Source organism: Anomaloglossus baeobatrachus, chromosome 9 (assembly GCF_048569485.1).
Source record: "Anomaloglossus baeobatrachus isolate aAnoBae1 chromosome 9, aAnoBae1.hap1, whole genome shotgun sequence".
Taxonomy (NCBI): Eukaryota; Metazoa; Chordata; class Amphibia; order Anura; family Aromobatidae; genus Anomaloglossus; species Anomaloglossus baeobatrachus.
Genome location: NC_134361.1, coordinates 7,712,911 through 7,718,368, shown reverse-complemented (window position 1 = coordinate 7,718,368; position 5,458 = coordinate 7,712,911).

The following is a 5,458-nucleotide window of genomic DNA, read 5'->3' as shown; positions in this document are numbered from 1 at the left end:
ATACAGACCCCAGACCAGCCTCCATTAACTAATACAAGATCCACTAAGCAAAAAGTAGACCCTCAAACTACAATGACTAAACATGTCCCAACAGCTTAAAATAATGCAGACACCACCTAAACTAATACAGACCCCAGACCGGACCCCTAAACAACAGACCCCAGACCGGACCCCTAAACTACAGACCCCAGACCGGACCCCTAAACATACAGACCCCAGACCAGACCTCTAAACTAATATAGACCCCAGACCACTCCTCCTAAACTGATATAGACCCCAGACCACTCCTCCTAAACTGATATAGACCCCAGACCACCCCTCCTAAACTAATATAGACCCCAGACCACTCCTCCTAAACTGATATAGACCCCAGACCACCCCTCCTAAACTAATATAGACCCCAGACCACTCCTCCTAAACTGATATAGACCCCAGACCACCCCTCCTAAACTAATATAGACCCCAGACCACTCCTCCTAAACTGATATAGACCCCAGACCACCCCTCCTAAACTAATATAGACCCCAGACCACTCCTCCTAAACTGATATAGACCCCAGACCGGACCCTAAACTAATTCAGACTAGATCCTGTAAATGAATACAGATCTCCCACCACAACATCTGAACTAGTATAGACCCCCTAAACAAATACAGGCCTATACCAGATCCCCTAAAATAAGCACAGACCCTCAAACTATTACTGACACAAACAAACCCAACACATCAGGCAAGAGCTCCTAAACAAATACAGGCCCCAGACCGGACCCCTACAGAGCCCAAACCAAAGCTCTAAAGCAGCTACAGACCAACTCTAACGGCAATTCCTACAGATCCAACACCACTGAACAAGCAGAAAAGTGCAGACCAGACCCTGAAAATAAATACAGACCCCAAACCAGACCCTCTAAACAAATATAAATGTAAGTCCCCTTAAAAATGAACAGAAACACACGTAAGCTAATTCGCCCCCAGCAGAAATGTTTTCCTAATGCTTTGAAGCCGTTATAATAAAGTTAATCAGGAGAATCACAATCCAAATGATGACCCCTTGAGGCCGCCATTTTCATTTGAAATACAGCAGAAGAGGCAGGAAGTTAACTGTAAGGGGGTGGGGCTAAGGCTCGTCCACTGTCCTGTCAGCAATGTGATCTTGTAAGATAAGCTCCGCCCCTGAGGAGCCTCCCGCTGAAGATGGAAGGGGCTGGAAAGAGCTGGAGCTTAATATATGTGAGAGAAACACAAGTGAACGTTTTGTAGGCCTGACGCATGGGTGCAGTCATTTCTTCACTTTAATTCTTACTCATTTTAAGGTGCACTGGCCCTTTAAGTCATAAGAACTTGTGAATCCTTCCAGTACCTTCCATTTTTATAGTAACTTTAGCCATAATGTCATCACAGATTTTCCCCCCGGGTGTGAATACTTTTTATTCTGAAGCATTTGGTGGGCTGTGATCTGTGTCTTCTGTGATTTCTCCCCCTGTTAGAATGTGACGTCTGCAGAACGCGAGGTGCGAATCTGCAGAATTGCGTCTATTCTTCCCGTCTGTTGTTAAAATTAGGCTCCCGCTGTGACCGATGAAGGAATTTAATAAAAACCTTAGTTCTTTTTTAATGTTTTAATCCACAGAACGACACCGGGGCAGCGGCTAGATTTGGGCGCGGTGATTGCCGAGGTGCGCCGTTATTTCACCGTATTGTTCTGATCTCTTCCCTTCCCGGTGTCCACGCTCCTCTGTAAACTGTGACTTCAGCACTTTGACAAGACGCCGTTTATTCATGGCTGAATCAGCCAATCGTTCCCATACGTAGATTTACAGGCGCTGATTCCTGGGACGTCTCCCATTGACTTTTGGGGGGGTGCAAGCTGCAAGGTACAAGATAAGAGCCCGCACGCCGCAGCACGGCTCTTATTCTCTATATCTGCACTTACTGTGAGATTGGCTTCTTCAGCTTATTACAGGCACAGAGACCGAAATACGCAGAAATTAAAGGGAGACTCCACCCAGAGAGAGTAAGAACCCGCCAGATAATATACAGAAATTAAAGGGAGACTCCACCCAGAGAGAGTAAGATCCCGCCAGATAATATACAGAAATTAAAGGGAGACTCCACCCAGAGAGAGTAAGAACCCGCCAGATAATATACAGAAATTAAAGGGAGACTCCACCCAGAGAGAGTAAGAACCCGCCAGATAATATACAGAAATTAAAGGGAGACTCCACCCAGAGAGAGTAAGAACCCGCCAGATAATATACAGAAATTAAAGGGAGACTCCACCCAGAGAGAGTAAGAACCCGCCAGATAATATACAAAAATTAAAGGGAGATTCCACCCAGAGAGAGTAAGAACCCGCCAGATAATATACAGAAATTAAAGGGAGATTCAACCCAGAGAGAGTAAGAACCCGCCAGATAATATACAGAAATTAAAGGGAGATTCCACCCAGAGAGAGTAAGAACCCGCCAGATAATATACAGAAATTAAAGGGAGACTCCACCCAGAGAGAGTAAGAACCCGCCAGATAATATACAGAAATTAAAGGGAGACTCCACCCAGAGAGAGTAAGAACCCGCCAGATAATACACAGAAATTAAAGGGAGACTCCACCCAGAGAGAGTAAGAACCCGCCAGATAATATACAGAAATTAAAGGGAGACTCTACCCAGAGAGAGTAAGAACCCGCCAGATAATATACAAAAATTAAAGGGAGACTCCACCCAGAGAGAGTAAGAACCCGCCAGATAATATACAGAAATTAAAGGGAGACTCCACCCAGAGAGAGTAAGAACCCGCCAGATAATATACAAAAATTAAAGGGAGACTCCACCCAGAGAGAGTAAGAACCCGCCAGATAATATACAGAAATTAAAAGGAGACTCCACCCAGAGAGTAAGAACCCGCCAGATAATATACAAAAATTAAAGGGAGACTCCACCCAGAGAGAGTAAGAACCCGCCAGATAATACACAGAAATTAAAGGGAGACTCCACCCAGAGAGAGTAAGAACCCGCCAGATAATATACAGAAATTAAAGGGAGACTCCACCCAGACAGAGTAAGAACCCGCCAGATAATATACAGAAATTAAAGGCAGACTCCATCCAGAGAGAGTAAGAACCCGCCAGATAATATACAAAAATTAAAGGGAGACTCCACCCAGAGAGAGTAAGAACCCGCCAGATAATATACAGAAATTAAAGGGAGACTCCACCCAGAGAGAGTAAGAACCCGCCAGATAATATACAGAAATTAAAGGGAGACTCCACCCAGAGAGAGTAAGAACCCGCCAGATAATATACAGAAATTAAAGGGAGACTCCACCCAGAGAGAGTAAGAACCCGCCAGATAATATACAAAAATTAAAGGGAGACTCCACCCAGAGAGAGTAAGAACCCGCCAGATAATATACAGAAATTAAAGGGAGACTCCACCCAGAGAGAGTAAGAACCCGCCAGATAATATACAGAAATTAAAGGGAGACTCCACCCAGAGAGAGTAAGAACCCGCCAGATATTACATTATTAGTGCTATGAGATCAGTGATTGTTAATAGGAGACTCTGCCCACAATTGCTCCATCTCTAATGCAAGGACTGAGGGCCACAGATCTGCTATAGACACTTAAGTTGTAATATATTTCTGCAATTCTGTAGTGTGTGTAAAATTGTCTTTCATTGTCAGTCCCGGGCAATATGGCTGTGTTGTGTGCAGGCCGGGCGTAATAATAACGCAACTCACTCCACAAATGTACGTCGCCCATTACCAGCAATGCTGCACGCTAGGAGCCAATAAACTGCACTTAGTGAATCAGGTCAGTGCAGTCCAGAGAGCACCAGTCTTAATGAATCGCCCCCTATATTTTAATTCGAAATACTACGTAGAGTGGTCAGTGCTCTGCCCTCATCTTTACTTGCCCCGCCTCCTTCAAGGTGATTGACAGCACTGGTCTGCCTGCGATTTCTCTGCAGTGTTTGTGACGCCCTGGACCCCAGGGGTCACAGAATAACACCACATACACACACCCTCCCCTGGTCAGGAACACCCATCACAGAAAACCCTTGTTTCCTCCCTCCAGGGTCTGATGTCCACACCAGGTGGGGCGGAGCCAGGCGGTTGGCCCCACCCACCGAGGAGTTCACAGTCCTGGAGGCGGGAAAAGTAGTCAGTTTAGTTTTGGAGTTGAAGTGGAGAGGTGGAAGTGAGAGGAGAAAAGTCTGTGTGTCTGGGTCGGACCCCAGGCACTATCGGTCGACAGACGGTGGTGGCCGTCTGCAGGAGTTGGTGGACGTCTGCGGAACCGTAGGACCGGGGTCGGGTGGTGGCCCGCCGGTACCGAACCGGGGAACGGATTGAAGCCAAGCACCAAGGCAGGGTACTCAGACCCCGACTAGGCTCGGAAGCCGCCGTAAAGGTCGAATTCTCTGATTGCGGTCTGGACCTCAGCGGTTCATTCCCAACCAAGTCCCGTCAGAAGGCAACAGCCCAACCCGTCCGGATAAGAGCCACCGCCAATGGCCAGAGATCCAAGGGCCAGCGCCTGCGGGCAAAATGGGCTCTCCCGACACGTACAAGCCGGGGAGCGGACTACCCATGGGAATCCATAGGGGTCAAACACTTACATATAGGTGCAGGGAAAACCAGCCGCCATCAACCCGTCCGGGGAGAGTGAAGACACCGCAGCCGGCTGCGGGCCCCGTCCATCCAGCCGTTTGGTTTACCAGAGACTCTGTTCTTGTCTGAGTGAGTACACCAGTGCCATCCGGCGCCGCGCTGCACCGTAACGCTACTCCCGCGTCCACGCTGCCTCCCCGCATCGGCACCTGCACCTATCCCCTTCTCACTGCTCCCCAACCGGGGCCCCGGGACCAACATCCCCTACCCACGGAGGAGTCAACACCTTCGCTGCGCTCCGCCATCGCTCCCGGGATTCCCCGTCACCAGCAGCGGTGATGCCCACCATCACCACAACCCCATGGGTGGTGTCACAACCAACATCCCATCACCAACCAACCCCTTTCACTCGTGGGCGAGGAGGCGCTGCTCGAGCCCCCGAGTCCGACCCCGTGCTCGAGCCACCGAGGAGCAGAAGCACCGGACCCGAGCGCCAGCGAGTCCAGACGAGCGGCGTTCCCGACCCCCTCCGCCCGCGACATGTTCACTACAGATAAGCCAGTGCTGTCAATCACTAGTGGGGAGGAGAAGCAGGCACTGCCAGTGGGCGGACCCCGCGTGCACCGAGCCCCTAACTATTATGTATCATTCTTCAGCTTCTATACTATCGAGGCAGCCTTTAGATTTAGGATGCGATTTTTCAGAGTGATTGCCCCTGCAAGACCATGGGCTTAATTTATACTGTTGTTTTTCAGATTGTGAAAACCAAAAACAAGTAATTAGTGTTGGTCACCCACGTGTCGCTAGTCCTCTGGGAGGCGCCAGGTATTTAAGGCTCCTCCCCCTTAG